Source organism: Suricata suricatta, chromosome 11 (genome assembly GCF_006229205.1).
Source record: "Suricata suricatta isolate VVHF042 chromosome 11, meerkat_22Aug2017_6uvM2_HiC, whole genome shotgun sequence".
Taxonomy (NCBI): Eukaryota; Metazoa; Chordata; class Mammalia; order Carnivora; family Herpestidae; genus Suricata; species Suricata suricatta.
The window spans coordinates 33,295,433-33,311,893 of record NC_043710.1 but is presented as its reverse complement, the minus strand read 5'-3'; positions in this window follow the sequence as shown (position 1 = coordinate 33,311,893).

The following is a 16,461-nucleotide window of genomic DNA, read 5'->3' as shown; positions in this document are numbered from 1 at the left end:
ATCATACCCCCATAAACTTTGCTTTATATTCTTCTGTCATTTGATATTTAAGTCAAAAAGTCCTCCTCTGTCAAATTTGCACCATATCGTTTTCATCATTTCCAAATTTTTCTTGAAAGTTCTTAGAGATTATCTTTGTGGAAATCAGATCACATCAAGATATGTTTGGTATCAGGGCACCTAGGTGGCTGAGTCTGTTAAGCATCCAATTTCAGCTCAGGTCATGATCTCACAGTTCGTGGGTTTGAGCCCTGCATCCGGCTCTTTGCTTACAGCTGGGAGCCTGAATCCTGTTTGAGATTCTGTGTCTCCTCTCTCTGTCCCTTCCCGGCTCATTCTCTGTGTCTTACTCTCTCAAAAATAAACATTAAAAAAAATTAAAAAAGAAAAGATATGTTTGGTATCAAGGTATGTACCTTCTTTCAATATTGGTACATTTGCTTGGCATTAATATGATCTTTGAATTTGAAGATTCAACACTTTCTTCCGTGTAAAAACCTATTTGTTTTTATTTTCTTATATTTTTATCATATATTCTATTTTTCTTTGAGTTTCTGTTTGATACATACTGGATTTTTTAATTTTCTGTTATAATTTCTAATCTTTATATTTTTGCTATTTAAAATATTCATATTAATTTTTAATCAATGTGCTTTTACCAGTGATTTACTTGTTATCAAATACTTTTGCTAAGTTGACTTTTTGAAGTGTGTTTTATACTTATTTTCAACAACTTTTTCTTTTACTCTGCTCACTTTTCCTAGGGGCTTATTTTTATTGTATGCATATAATATTTTCTCCAATCTCACTGAAAGTAGGGGGTAAAATTATTTTCTTCGGTTTTATTGTATTTACAATGATATGGCAAAGTTCTTTTGGTTCAGTTTGGTTCTTTAAATAGTTTCTCTTCAAATAGTTTTTCTTTCTCTCAAATGGTCAGAATTCCAAGTTCAAGAAAAGCAGAATGACTCCTGGGTTGGCAGGCAAAGGTCTATACCCAGTGCCAGTCGCTGCTCCTAGAAAATCTGTAATTGGAATTTTATTAAAATAGCCAAACTCCTACAACTTACTCACTGATTTGGCTTCTGCTTTCACCACTGTTGGATAGAATTTGATGTAGCTGTTAATGGGATTTAGGAAAGGAAATTTTGAGAAAGCTGAATGTGTACTAAAATTTCACTACTATGAAGAATGACTTGCCTCACTTTCTTGAGGCACTCTGCAGTTAGCCGGGGAATGCCACCTTCTCTGTCTGGTCCTGATACCAATTAAGAAATGATCATGCACTGGAGCGCCTGTTGGTGAAACGTCCGACTTCGGCTCAGATCATGATCTCACAGTTCCTGGGTTCAAGACCCCTGCATCAGGCTCTGTGCTGACAGCTCAGAGCTTAAAGCCTGCTTTGCATTCTGTGTCTCCTTCCCTCTCTGCCCCCTCCCTACTCACCCTCTGTCTTTCTCTGTCTCTCAAAAATAAATAAACATTCAAAAAAAAGGGAATGACCATGTACTGAGCTCTTGCTTCCTTAGTGCACACTTGGAATGAAATGATGTTTATAGACACAGAAACTTGTCTTGTATTTGCTTCAATCTCTGACCTGGGGAGGAGGCAGGGTCTTGTCCAACTTCATACTCCTGCTGTTCTGAGTAAAACTCTTCAGTTACACCTAGGCAACTTCTTTGCCTTCATGGGATTGCCCATTACTCAAACTGTTCAGCCATTGCTTCCACCATATATTCCAGAATTTCCTCAAAATTTCTTATAGTTTACTTTTTTGCTATTGGTAGATTTTTTAAAATTAATTCAGTTAGTTCAATAGTATTGTATGGTAATTTATTCAGTTAGTCCAATGGTTACCTCAATGGAAGGGATAATGAATAAACTTGTGGCCTCAAAGAGTCATACTGAAATCAGAAAAATAATAAAAATAAGGCTAGTGAATTGTTTCACACAATGTTTGAAAGAGCAGAGCATCTGAGATAACAAAAATCTATTGTCTGACATTCCTAACAATTGTTCATTTATGAACTTGAAAATATATTGAAAATTTTGTAAAAAAATAAGCTTTTTACACTTTTTAAACAATGTGTTTTTATGATGCAGTTAAAATTATTATTATCACAGTAAGTTTATCAATTTTTAAAATAAAATAGTTTGTCCTATTAAGAGAACCCAAGATACATTATATGAAAATTAAGTATAGCTGGGAACAAGAAAGGTTTGCAAATACAATTTATGTTTTAAAATGAATGAAGGACACAGATCTAAAATTTACTGTAACTATTAGCAAGTGAATGGTTACTATAGTAACTGAGAGGAACTGATTCAGATTGAGAGAAAAATATTTGCAGCTGGATCAGTCAAAAAGAATGAGTATTTTGTGTGGCATTTCCTGCCATCTCCTGTTTGTTCTCTAAAAGGAGGGTGAGGCGGTGGAGGGCGGGGGAAGAAGGACATGTTCTGAGTTTTAGGAAGATGATATGAGTAAAAGGTTTACATGGATATTTTCTATGATTTATGGAAAACTGTTATACATAAAAATATTAGCTAAGGTGTCATGGAAAACAGTTCGCTAAAAACTTGAAGTTTATAATAAAGTTAAGATAATAGCTCCTTCTCACATAATGTTATATGACAATTATATCTCAGTAAAATTTATGGAGGGGGGAGGGAATAAAGTGCTTATAGACTTAAAAAAGTAGAAAGACTTGAAGTCTACACAGGCTGATTGGAAGTTAAAAGTTTCTGACCAAAGGCTCAGGAATAGAAAACTGCTGAGCTGTCCAATTCTTGAGTATCCACATTAACTAAAGGTTCTTTATTACCAACATTTCTGGAGGCCTCAGGAGGTATGTTTACGTAGGTTACTAGTGGAAAAGGACAATGAAGTGTGTTTGTTGACAAAATTTGATTATTTATGTTACACAAAGCAGTAAAACCTTTTTTATATGCTAGAGCATAATAATTTCCAGTATATGAATATATATGCCGTATCAAGTTACTATATGGAATTTATAAATCCATCTGTGTATTTACAGTTGGAAATTACTATTTGGAATTTACTATATGGAATTTATAAATCCATCTGTGTATTTACAGTAACATTTTTCACATATACATGAATGAAATTTCAAAGGTATCTAAATGTAATTAATAACATTTTTAAATGTTTATTTATTTTGAGAGAGAGCACAAGTGGGGAAGGGGCAGAGAGAGAGGGAGACACAGAATCTGAAGCAGGCTCCAGGCTCAGAGCTGGCAGCCCAGAGCCTGACGTGGGGCTTGAACCTACAGACTGCAAGATCATGACCTGAGCTGAAGTCAGACACTTAACTGCTTAACAGACTGAGCCACTCAGGAGCCCCATTAACATATTTTAATGCTAATGAATTTCAAGTAGTTTTATATGCTCATAATATATCATATATCAGTATATCATGCATTGATACTCAGAATACAACAGTATGAATTCAAAGGGATGGACAACTAGTTATATATGTAGATAGATAGATATTTAGATTCTCTTTTAGTTCAAGATGTCCTCATACCCAAAAAGAGGGGGATGGGAAACTATTTATATGTGTGTGTATGTGTGTGTGTGTGTGTGTGTGTGTGTGTGTGTGTATATATATATATATATTTAGATTCTTGTCTTGTTCAAGATGTCCTCATACCTAAAAACTAAGGACCACTATAGAGAGAATGAGATTATACTGTGACCTCAGATATCATCATTAATCAGGTGATTTAACTGCAGCCCTCATGTTAAATCATATTTCCATGTAACCACACCCTTCAAATCATTGCTTGGAAGAGGGAATGCGTTGAGATTTGGTCAAACTTATCAAAAGTAGAGAGGGTAGAAATTATCTAGTAGTTAAACATCTTAAGCAACTCTTAATCCAAACCATTTATTTTTTTAAATTTTTTTAATGTTTTTTATTTATTTTTGATACAGAGAGAGACAGAGCATGAGAGGGGGAGGGCCAGAGAGAGAAGGAGACACAGAACCGGAAGCAGGCTCCAGGCTCTGAGCTAGCTGTCAGCACAGAGCCTGACGCGGGGCTCGAACCCACAAACGTGAGATCTGACCTGAGCCGAAGTTGGAGGCTTAACCGACTGAGCCACCCAGGTGCCCCAATCCAAACCATTTAGACTCTGTCTCTCAGAAAGTACCCTCCTACCAAATACTGACCAGATATTTCAACTGAGAATTATAAAGCCCATCTTTCATGATTTTGGAACCTACTTTTTTCTTTATGTTTTATGTACACTTTTTTTTTTTTTACCATTTATTCATTTCCTTGTGTTTGCTTTTCTCTTTCCTATCAGCCACCTTTTCCTCAACTTATCTTCTCACTACTAACCAATGTGTATCTTTTCTAAAAGCTTTAACACAGACTCCAAAGATGGTAGAGAGACAAGTCAGAATCTTTATTACTATGAAAGCACTTTTTCAGTTATTCAAAATGTGTACTGATACTTTCATAAATACAAAAAATATCATTTGAGCAATGATAGTATTTTGCTAAATTGTTATTTATAATTTTGATTCTGCTTTCACCATCTTATAATTCCCAATGAAAGTTGGCCATTTTTGCCATTTTAGTCAGATTTTTCATGCCTGTTCCAGAATAGGCTTGAATACTGTATTTTGTTTGTTGTTCATGCTGTTAGAATGACAGTCATTCCCAGGCCATTAGCAATAGTTTTTAAAGGTATGTGGAGCAGAGAGACAAATTTCTTTCCTTGTTTGTTCAGTTAAAATGATGAGTAAGACACGCCACTTGTCCAGAATTCTTTTTATATTGTATCAACAATGAATTTACAAACCTCTTGTGTTTAGTTTACCTTTTCAAAAAGTGCTGGACAAAGAAGGTAAAATTGCTTCAAACATGCCATTCTTCAAGTGTAGCCCATCTGTTGGCATAACTAGTACTATGGTTATAATCAAAATCCCAGTCAGTGACAGCTCTCTTTCCCACTGAGACCATATTCAACCCAAATCCTTTTCATTGAACTTATATTAACATTCTTTGGTCTAAGTTAATACCTAATACAGGGTTAATAAATATTCACTTGAATGAGGAAATAAATTAATGAATAAATAAGGGATTAAAATAGCCCATCCAAGAACTAATCTGAACTTCATCTAGTTTGGCTCTCTAAACTGAAGGATGCCTTTTGTTAAACCATTCCTTGACAAGCTGTCTGTCATCATGGTGGTGGTCATCATGGATCCATGGACTCATGGACAGAAGATGAGTAGAAGTGAGATCCTAAATTAAATTTTCTAAGGCAACCAACACAACTTCTGCTCAGCTGAGAGGGATCAGATGTTTTACTTCTTAAATAGCAACACAGTGTCATCCTCTTTAATCCCTACATTTTTAGCATTTGCTCTTCCACTGATCACTTGCTCATATTACGATATTGATCTTTTATGTTCCTCAAGCTATATATTTTATTTGACCATAATTTATAAATATATTCTCCTACACTTTATGGAGATTAATTGTATGTAACATTGTACAAGTTTTAGGTGTACAGTGTGATCATTTGATATATGCACATATGTAACATTGTGTAAGTTTAAGGTGTGTGATGTGATCATTTGATATATGCATATGTTGCATCATGATTACCATAATAAGGCCCATTAACACATACTTTACCTCACAGTTACCCTTTTCTTTCTTTCCTTTTTTTGTGTGTGGTGAGAATGTTTAAAATCTACTCACTTAGTAACTGTCAAGTATACAATACAGTATTGTTAACTATAGTCACCATGCCATATATTAGATTCCTATATTTTACCTACCTTATAACTGTAAGTTTGTATCCTTTGACCAACATCTTCCATTTCTCCCACACCAGCCCCTGGCGACCACCAGTCTACTCTCTCTCTCCACAAGTTCAGCTTTTCTAGATTCCACATATATGTGAGATCGTGCAGTATTTGTCTTTTTTTTTACTTCTCTCACTTAGCATAGCACCCTCAAGTTTCAGCCATGTCACAAGTGCAGTGATTTCCTTTCTTTATGGCTGAAAATATCCCACTGTATAATCATATTTTCTTTATCATTCATCCTGTCAATATCATTATTGATCATGCTAATAAGCACTTAGATAGCTTCCATGCCTTGAGTATTGCGGATAATGCTCCCGGGAACAAAGGGAGCAGATATCTCTTTGAGACGTGATTTTATTTCACTTGGAGGTATACCCAGAAGGGGGAATGCCGGATCATATGGTAGTTTTATTTTTAATTTTTTGGAGAACTTCCATAGTGTTGATAGTGGCTGTGCTAATTTACATTACCACCAACAGTATGTAAGTATCCCTTTTTTCCACATCTCTGCCAACTCTTGTTATTTCTTGTCTTTTTGATGATAGCCATTCTAACAGGTATGGGGTGATCTTATTTTGGTTTTGATTTGCATTTCCGTGATGATCAGTCCTTTTCATGTACCTATTGGCCATTTATATGTCTTCTTTGAAAGATGAAAAAGTTGTTTGCCCATTTAAAAACTGGAACTATTATTATTATTATTATTATTATCATTACTGAATTGTATGAATCTCATATATTTTTTTGATATTTGGATATTAGATAAATTATTTGCAAGCATTTCTTCCATGTTGTAGATTGTCTTTTCATTTTCTTGATTGTTTCTTTGCTGTGTGGAAGCTTTTTAGTTTAAATTACCTTTTAATCTCCACATAGTCATCTTTCAGTAACCATCAGAATTACAGTCTCACACTCCTGACCCTGTAAATATCGTTTAGGATTAATTTCCTTCCAAATTTAAACATTCCTCTGACGAACTGCCGAGTGGAAAAAAGTTTCACTCTCTTACACTCCTTAACCCCACCCAGCTGATCTTTTGTATACAGAAATGTGAATGAGAACTTCCAATTGTTACTGAAAGCATCTCTCTGCAGCCTTGCCTGACTTCACTTAGCCCATCTTCCTTTTCACTGCAGCCTCTCTGAGATGGGATTAGTGCTGCTATCATTTTAAGGCAGCACAGTATCTTCCAGAAGAGCAACTCTAAATTCCATTCATCCTGTTGAAATCAATTGCCTAGCAAGGGCATGAATACAGAAAACTTAGAGACAGCTCTGAATGTTTTATCTCTTTTGGACTTCCAAGTGAGAATAATCACCAGAAAGTCTGGAGTTACTACTGATGATAATACAGTGATTTTTTTTCCTGTCTCCTATGATTTTTAAAACTTCAGTTAGTGTGAACTTTGACTTACATAGCTCTTTAAGAAGTTTGCAATGTCAACTGTGAAGTTTGAACTGGATTATCTTTCTCCTGAAGGCTTCCGAGATGAGCATGCCTCCAATCCAGAATTTGCTTTAACCTGTTTGAATGAACTCTCTGAAGATTTTAGTAAATTCGAATGTCAACACTCCAATTCTGTCCCCACTGGTAAGCTAAACTTTAGATTGGTATTTTTGAGTATCTTAGATTACATCTGTACTTTTTAAATGTCAGATATGTGATAGATATGTAACAAATAAATCTGTATTTTTTAAGGTCAGATATGTTACAGGTATGTAACAAATAAATCCTGATGTCACCTATTTTGTTGTGGTAAAACTGATGCCAATTTTAGTTTCTTCCATTGCTTTTCCTCAAAATACATAAATAGTTTTCTACAAAAAGAACATAGAGTTATCCCACTAGAGTGAAATGTCAGGAACAAATTTATTAGGGACACAGAAAAATGTTAATAATGAAGTAGATTTTTTTCTGAGTGCTTAAGCATATCAAGTCTTAGTTTCGTTTGGGATGATTGTTGAAATCAGGGATTCTATCCGTAAACTGCAGAAAAAAAGTCCTGCCATCTTTCATTCATCTCTTTTATTTGTTTCCTTTTATATAATTATATGAAGTATAATATGTGCTCTTTACCTTCTTATTAAGAGAACATCCCTTTTACTTATGTTATTTTATGACATGACTTTGATTCTATAGGAACTGACAGTATTGATAAAATTCAATCACAAAAATTTATTTTTTTATTTTCTCTGGGTGGATAACTTATCCAGCATCCAACAGTTTTCATTTTGTTGCACTGCAGTTTTGAGGGAACAGTGCTATACACTAATATTCTGAATACCTTAAAAAATTCTGTGGATCTGATTTACAGTGAGCTATGAGATGTCAATAATGAATTAACTGTACTTTGTAGTAAAATTAATATAATAAGTAGATATTTTAAATATTATTCTAAAGGAAAATTCCCTTTTGAATTAGTTGTTTTATCTCTCCTCATAAAAAAACAGTGTAATGAAAAAAGTAAACGTTAAGCCAAGTCTTCATAATTCTGGATGTTACAGGACATTAATCTTTGTCCAAAGGAAAGAAAAAAAACTTGTAGAAATAACAAATTCCATTTTGCAACCAGAGGATTCTTCTAAGAAAGTGTGGCATATTTATTTATTTGAAATGTTTGAAAAGAAGTTTTATGTGACTCCCAAACAATTGCTGATTTGTTGTTTGTAGATTCTTGTGTGTTATATGAATTTTTTTTCAGTATAAACTGTTCTACAATCAGGAGATAAAATAACGTCTAAAACTTTCTTTCATCCATAAAATTTATCTTTCTTAAATTGAAAGTCCTCCTTGTATTGAACCTACAGTTTCCTAAATGGAAAAATCAGTTTTTTACCAATGAACATAGCTTTTTATGCAATGGACTTGGACAGGAAAAAGAAGTTCATAAATAAAGTACTTATTTAATTATGGTTTAAATACTATGGTTTTTTCACTGTTTTTTTGTCTTCTAGTCATCTGTGTTCCAGTTGGCACATCTATTCAATAGATTCAACTGTTGTCTTCATGCAGCTGACAAACACAGCTGTAGCCTAGATGTAAACTCTTCCCCAGCACCTGGAAAACACTTTCACCTCAATTTCCTTGGTGGTGCTTCAAATTCAACACAAAATAAGCTAAACTTCCTTTAAAAAATGGCTCATCCTTCTTACATTCTTATTTTTGTCATCTGAGGCATTCCTTAGCATTGCAATATAAAGTCAGTGCTTGTTTGTATGCATATTAGTTTAATATATGTCTTCTTTACCTCTTTGTCTACCACTGTGGCACCAATACTCAACAGGGTTCGTGACTTCTTCATATCTTGACTCACTGATTGCCTGGCTGAGGGACTGAAAGACTGGTCCTCTTCATTTCCCTAGTGCAAGCACCTTATAATCTTTTCACTGATCTCACCTTCAGGTTTTCCAAAACAAGTCTCTTGCCCACTGACAGCCACACAGTGCATCTTTCCCACTTGTGTTTGGGATTTCTATAAGTCAGGGTAACCTGTGTTATAAACCTGGTGCTCTAGGACCTAAATCATTTTTTTTCCCAACTTTGTCAGATTTGTCTAGGGTTCCTTCCCAGACTCTTTGTAAACTCTATGTATACAATCCAGGAATCTAGATTTTAGAAATTCTTCATATTATGTACATACACACTAAAGTTTGAAAATCAATACTTTTGTCAAGGGTCATGATAGGTTGATCAGCAAGGGCTTCCTACAGTTGTCTTAACATTATGGCATTTTTTCCAGATAATTTCTGATCTGAAGGCCTATCTGTTGCCTTCCTTCTACTTCCTACCAGCTCTTCTTTTCCCTTGAGCTTTCTTGGGCTTGGAGATCTTAGTTTTTATTTCCCAGCTCTTCCTGATCAGTTTTTTGAGGGGAGGGGGTCTTTTTTTTTTTTCTTCTAAGAAAGCACTCGCCTTTTTCCCCTTTTCTTCTTCTTCAAACTTAACAATAGTGGTAACAGAATGTGACTGCTGATTTACTGATGTATTTAATGTAAGTAAAAAAGGGAAAAAAAGAGATCTCCAATCAACTATAGGTTTTTTTGTTTGTTTGTTTGTTTGTATCTTTTTTTGTGAACAGGTCTTTATAGTAAGATTGTTAATCCATTGATATACCTCACAGTGTGTTTTCCTATTTTCTTATATTTGCATATTACCCTCAGATGAATGTAGATCAAATTCTTCCAAAGAGCCCTACCTCTCATCCCTTAAATAAAACACTTAATTTTCCCTGTATTGGATGCCCCAGCTATCCATTTCTGTGGCATTGATATCAATGTTAAATTTATTTTCTGCATTTAATCTTTCATTTGTTTTGCTGTTTGATATTGTATGTAGCTTTTGGCTTTCAGAGCAGTTTTGTCAAATAGAGAATAACCTCCCACAGGATAAAAGATATATCTGCTTCTCCTTTATTCCCTAAAGAGAGACCAGCATAGAGCTCTGTGAACAGAGGAGCTGAATTGCTTGTTCTAATATGACTTTACCAAGATGGACCAATTGATAGAAACCTTCACTTCCTTTGTGGAATCTTTTAATATAATTCTGATCTCTTAATGGCTCTGCCTAGGGGCCTTCAGCTCATTCTGTCTTAAGAAGAGCAATCTAGATTTATATAATATGCATACTTTGGTGACTGTGGTAAAATGAAAAGTTAATGCTAATGTGATGTTGTAAAATGAAATAACCCCAACAACCATCATTTCGTTAAATGCCTGCTGCAAATATTCTACTAGGAGTTGAGTACATCTATTATAATTCAAAATGATAAATTTAAAAGTGGCCTTTCTGATAAAATACAAGGTTTGCTAATGGAAATATTGATAAGTGGTCATTGCATACTGCTAAACTCCTGGTGGAGTTCACTAAACTAGATAGAGATAGAAACAAATATATAGATATCTCTTCTCAAAAGTCTCCTGGTATTATGTCTTCCTGAAAGCAGATGAAAAAATTGTACTCTGTTTTTTGGAATAGGCCTCAGTGCCTTGGTTTATGTAACACTTCATACAGAAAATCAAGGATTGAAGTGAAATGTTTATGATGAAATTCACGGGTTGGCATGGTAAAAGACAGCCAGTCTTTATTCATAAAGCTCTTTCTAGGAAGCAGTTGACAAAAAGTTCTCTATAAAGTAGCGGGTGACTTCTCATCCTAAAGTATAAAATCAGGTATGCTACTGATAATTTATAAACAGTTATAGAAAGTGTACTGTACTTAACTTGCAAGTATTATTCTCTTTAAAATACATAGATTCTAGAGTCTAGAAATCATTGCATCAGTTTGGTAAGGGATTTAGGCCAAGTTTTCAGGGAAAAAAAATTACAGTCACCATAAGTTCTGTTTAATATAAATTTGCACAAGGGGAAAGTCATCATTGGCTTCTGATCCCCCAGCTTCCTGTGACTCTGTGTGGTGACACCCATTACTGTTGGGTTTCTCCAGCCTCATGCTGCATGGCATGGGGGTATTTGTCATGTCCTCAAGAATTTTGGAAAGACCATTGCTTGTCCCTTGAGTCAGCTGTGGTGGATCCTATTATTGAAGTGGTGTTTCACCTATTTTTAGATGACCAATGAACCACCTACATTTCCCATGTTTGTATCTATCTTACTTTCACATTCTCAAGTTTCAGCTTTCATTTTGCTTGTCCTTTGCTTTTCCCTGGTCTATAATTTGAGTTCTCAAAAGCTAAATATCCTTGTTTATGTTCTCTGAAAATTTTATACAGAAAGTTCTTGCTCCAATTTATGAGTAGAAAATATACAGACTACAAATATAATCTTATATTTAATATTCTCACATTTGACTTGTTATAAGTAAATCCAAAGCCTGTGTATTTATTTTTATAATTTTTTGAGCTATACATTTTAACTGAACACTGGCTGGCTGATATAGAAGGAGTTGTCTGCCTAAGAATAGACCCTGTCAAATAATCCAGTATCTTCATGTAAATTAAAATTGTTATTCTACATAAATAGCAATAGAGAGGTAATTGCTTAGACCCTAGTCAAACAAGAATTCAGAGGTTGCTCTGAAAGTTCAAAGTTGTGTGATTTCTGTTGTTCTGATTTCTGTGACTCAGAAAACAGTGAATCTCTATGTTTCTATTTCCTTATACAAAACACGGGTGTACAACTCTTTACTTCCCAGACTAGTTAAGAATATTAAATAGGGGGCCCCTGGGTGGCTCAGTTGGTTAAGCGTCCGGCTTCGGCTCAGGTCATGATCTCACAGTTCGTGGATTTGAGCCCCACGTCGGGCTCTGTGCTGACAGCTAGCTCAGAGCCTGGAGCCTCTCATCAAATCCTGTGTTTCCCTCTCTCTGACCCTCCCCTGCTCATGCTGTCTCTCTCTCTCTCAAAAATAAATAAAAACATTAAAAAAAAGAATATTAAATAGCAACAACAGCAAAATATTTAGCCTGTAACTTGTAAGTATCTAGGAAATGCTGCTATTCTAAGTATATTATGTACAATAGATTATATATTATAATGGTATTCTACAATATGGTAATTGGCCATATTCTGTGGATTATATAGTCCATCTGAGGCAAACTTCAGACTCTATGTAGGGCAAACTGACCTGCTCGAATTAAGTATAGTTGTCCACAGGAACATAGGACTATACAGATAATTAAATGTTACAAACTTCAGGAGCATTTATTTTATTTGATAAGTTATCCCATGAATGTTTAATATTGGGAAAAAGAGGAGGGTTTGGTAGGAAGTAGAATAAATACCTAGATTAATTTATATAATATAATGCCAGACTACAAAGAAAATTCTTATTAACCTAAAGATATCTGTGCCCTTTTACTTTTCTCTAACAAGTGAGACATTTCTAGAGGAAAGTTTGTGAAGTGCTGGAAAGAAAATAGGTGTTGGTTGCATGAGAACCATAGTTTCATTTTGCTCTTGGTTAGTGATGTCCCATGATGCCACTAGGTACTCATGGCATTTATTTTATTTTATTTATTTATTTTTTAAGTAGTTTATTGTCAGATTGGTTTCCATACAGCACCCAGTGCTCTTCCCCATAAGTGCCCTCCTCCATCACCACCACCTCTTTCCCCCCTCCCCCTTCAACCCGCAGTTCCTTTTCAGCATTCAATAGTCTCTCAAGTTTTGCCTCCCTCTCTCTCCCCAACTCTCTCTCCCTCTTCCCCTCCCCCTGGTCCTCCAATAGGTTTCTCCTGTTCTCCTGTTAGACCTATGAGTGCAAACATATGGTATCTGTCCTTCTCTGCCTGACTTATTTCGCTTAACATGACACCCTTGAGGTCCATCCACTTTCTTACAAATGGCCAGATTTCAATCTTTCTCATTGCCATACTCATGACATTTAATGAGGCCAGTAATTTGTCCTGATCCAGTGAGTTAGTTTTAGTACTGACATCACGAAACACTGTTCCTTCTCAGGGTGCAGTTGGGAATTTTACTTTACTTCATTGAGATTGGGAAAGGGAGATTTTTGTGTGTGATGGAAACTAAATTCCTGTATTTTGTTCCCACTCCAGATAAAAATAGGCAGAGCGAAGTCTTCCCTGTGTTCATCTTTAAGAGATTATCTAGCCTTTTCGAAGGGAGATGCCTTGTCTGAACATGGAATAGTAGTGCATTAAACAGGGAGGCAGAGATGTTAGAGACAATCATGAATTATCTAGATTAACTTCACTAAACTTATAGGTGGGAAGAGCTAGATTCACAAGCTTCTCTTTTATAAGAATATGAGAGCAAGACCAAGAAAGCATGATGAGTAGGTTGCCTAAGATTACACAAATAATTACATATAAAGGTCAGTCTGTAATTTTCTCTATCCTGTATTGTCAGGCCTCCAAGTGTCTTCTAACTCCCAGGGGTCATCACCATAAGAGATGGCATGGACTTTGCCACAGGACAGCTCTAGCTATGACACAAGCACATAGATTTTAGAACTTGTGAAAGTTACTTTATATTTCTCTGCCTATATGCAATAGGCACTTTAAAGTGGGGATATCCACTTTATAGACTTTACTATGGAATTGAGAAAATTCATGAAAAAAATGTCTTGCACAGGGACAGGGCTTAGAATACATATTTAATGGATAAGAGATATTTCCCCATTTCCCATTTCCAGTGTTTTGCCTATCTGTATCACTCCCTTGTGTCTCCTTAACTCAGATATTGCTGGGCCATTCATATGAGCTGCTGTGAGCATTGGAGGTAATGAGTCTGAAAACCAAATACACATATACATACATAAATACAAATACACATATCACTGTGAGTTTTCTGATTACTTCTTACAAACACAATTTTTATTTATTTTATTTTTTAATGTTTTTATTTACTTTTGAGAGAGAGAAGGACAGAGCATGAGTAGGGGAAGGACAGAGAAAGAGGGAGACAGAATCTGAAGCAGGCTCCAGGCTCTGAGTTGTCAGCACAGAGCCTGACATGGGGCTAGAACTCATGAATCATGAGACCATAACCTGAGCTCAAGTAGGACGCTTTACTAACTGAGCCACCCAGGCACCCCAAACACACAATTTTTATATCAGACTTCCCTGAGAGTGATTTATGATTAATTTCAAGAAGATAAAGACCTGAAGTATTGGTCTAAACATCTCTGGTAATAGAAGAATTCTGATCTCATCAGTTGTTGGTTTATTTTTTCTTTATCATTGAAGAAATTATTATTTCCCTCTATTTGTCCTGCTGATGTTTTCTTCAGAGTTCTTATCTGATGCCACAGTAGTTAAACACAACCCAGTGTTTCATAGTTCCTCTTTTTCACTGAACATTTGGGTATCACCAGCCATATTTCAGAATTTAGGCTCTATTTCCAAGGTAACAATGAAGAAAAGTCTCAAAGCAAAAACATTTAAAGAAGTGATAAATTCTGTATCAGAGTCAAGAGCATGGAGTTTGGTAATCACTTGACTGACATATATAAATGCTACATATTTCATAATTTCTGGTGACCACACAATAACCACAGAGAGCTTGGTCATTTTTTTCCATCTTGTTTTGCCTTGGAAGCTAAATGAAACTATTCTCAACAGTTTATCTCATATCCTTACAATAGTTGTCCTTCAAATGATGAACTGTTATAAAGTTCTATTAGCTCAATAAAATATATATGCAGACACTTTTAAATTTGAATGAAAGGGGCATTTATTTCATCACAGACAACTGATGAGGAGCATAAGTGGAATTAATGGAAATTCAAATGTATATATTGTGTATTACCTTTGGGTCAACAATATAATGTAAGACCTACTAAAATGTAAGACATTGTCCAAGGTTATAAATTAATTCAAAGGAGACTAAAACCATGGTGTCTGCCCCTAGTGTTAGAAAAGACATTCACTCATTACATTAATACTTACTGAGTAACCAGATATACAATGTACCAAACACACAAATATACAAAATACAATTTTGTACCATGTATACAACATACTTTGATACACAACCATTAATATGTCTATGTGTGTGGGTGTGGCTGGTGTCAACTTTATTTTCCCTGACATCCCAGGTCCCAGAGGTATCTGTTGCTCTATTCTCATCCATAAGTGTCCAGCAGTAGCTAGGGTCATTCTTTCAGTCTTCGGCTTGTGTTCTCTTCTCACCCTGAATGTGGCAGTACTAGAATCTTCTGTGGAAGAAGAAGGAATAGGCAGCCATGGACAAAAGGAGAGCCTGCATGGAGAGTTGTGCAATATAGTCCCCGTGTAAATGTGTCCATGTCCATTTAATTTTAGTCTTTAGTTTCCTGAAAGATAAGCTAAGGAAGAGTCTTCCCCAGGGCTTATATTCTATACTTCTGTCATAATATCTCTTTGTTAGTCTTCCCTTACTGTTTCTTTCTAATGCACACTGTCATGGGTCCTCACCTGGCCACTGTTTTAATATCCATCCACACTAGGCTCCTCTTCCCTGACAAATATCACATTATGTTCTGCATCATTGGCCCCCAAGTCACCTCATTCAACCCACCTGGTGGAGCATCTGTGCCTTCTGCAGGACTGCTGCCTTTCTAATGCAGGATACCCTCACCAGAATTTTTTTTATGTCTTTTATTTATTTTTGAGAAACAGAGAGACGGTGTGAGCAGGGGAGGGTCAGAGAGAGAGAGGGAGACACAGAATCTGAAACAGGCTCCAGGCTCTGAGCTAGCTGTCAGCACAGATCCCGACGCAGGGCTCGAACCCACAAACCGTGAGATCATGACCTGAGCCAAAGCCGGCCACTTAACCGACTGAGCCACCCAGGCGCCCCCAGGATACCCTCACCAGAATATGGGAGGCATCAAAAATGATTGGGAATGAGAACTCTCTTCCATCTCCCAGGTCCAGTGGGGCAAGAGGTAGAAGCAATGCTTATTATTATTTTCTTCTTCTAGTGTCAGTGGCAGGTGTTAGAGAACAGTAAGAGATTTAGGATGGTTCTGGAAAGTCAAATTGAAATTTTAGTATCAGTCACAGGATGAATTAATTAAATTTTGTTAAGCTATCCTGGAAAATTATCACACTGTATTATTTTGGGGGATTAGGATTTTTTGTCTTCCATGCAGTGAACTTTAGAATTTAGCTCTCAGAGCACACAGAAGTTGCCCGTAAGTTGGAA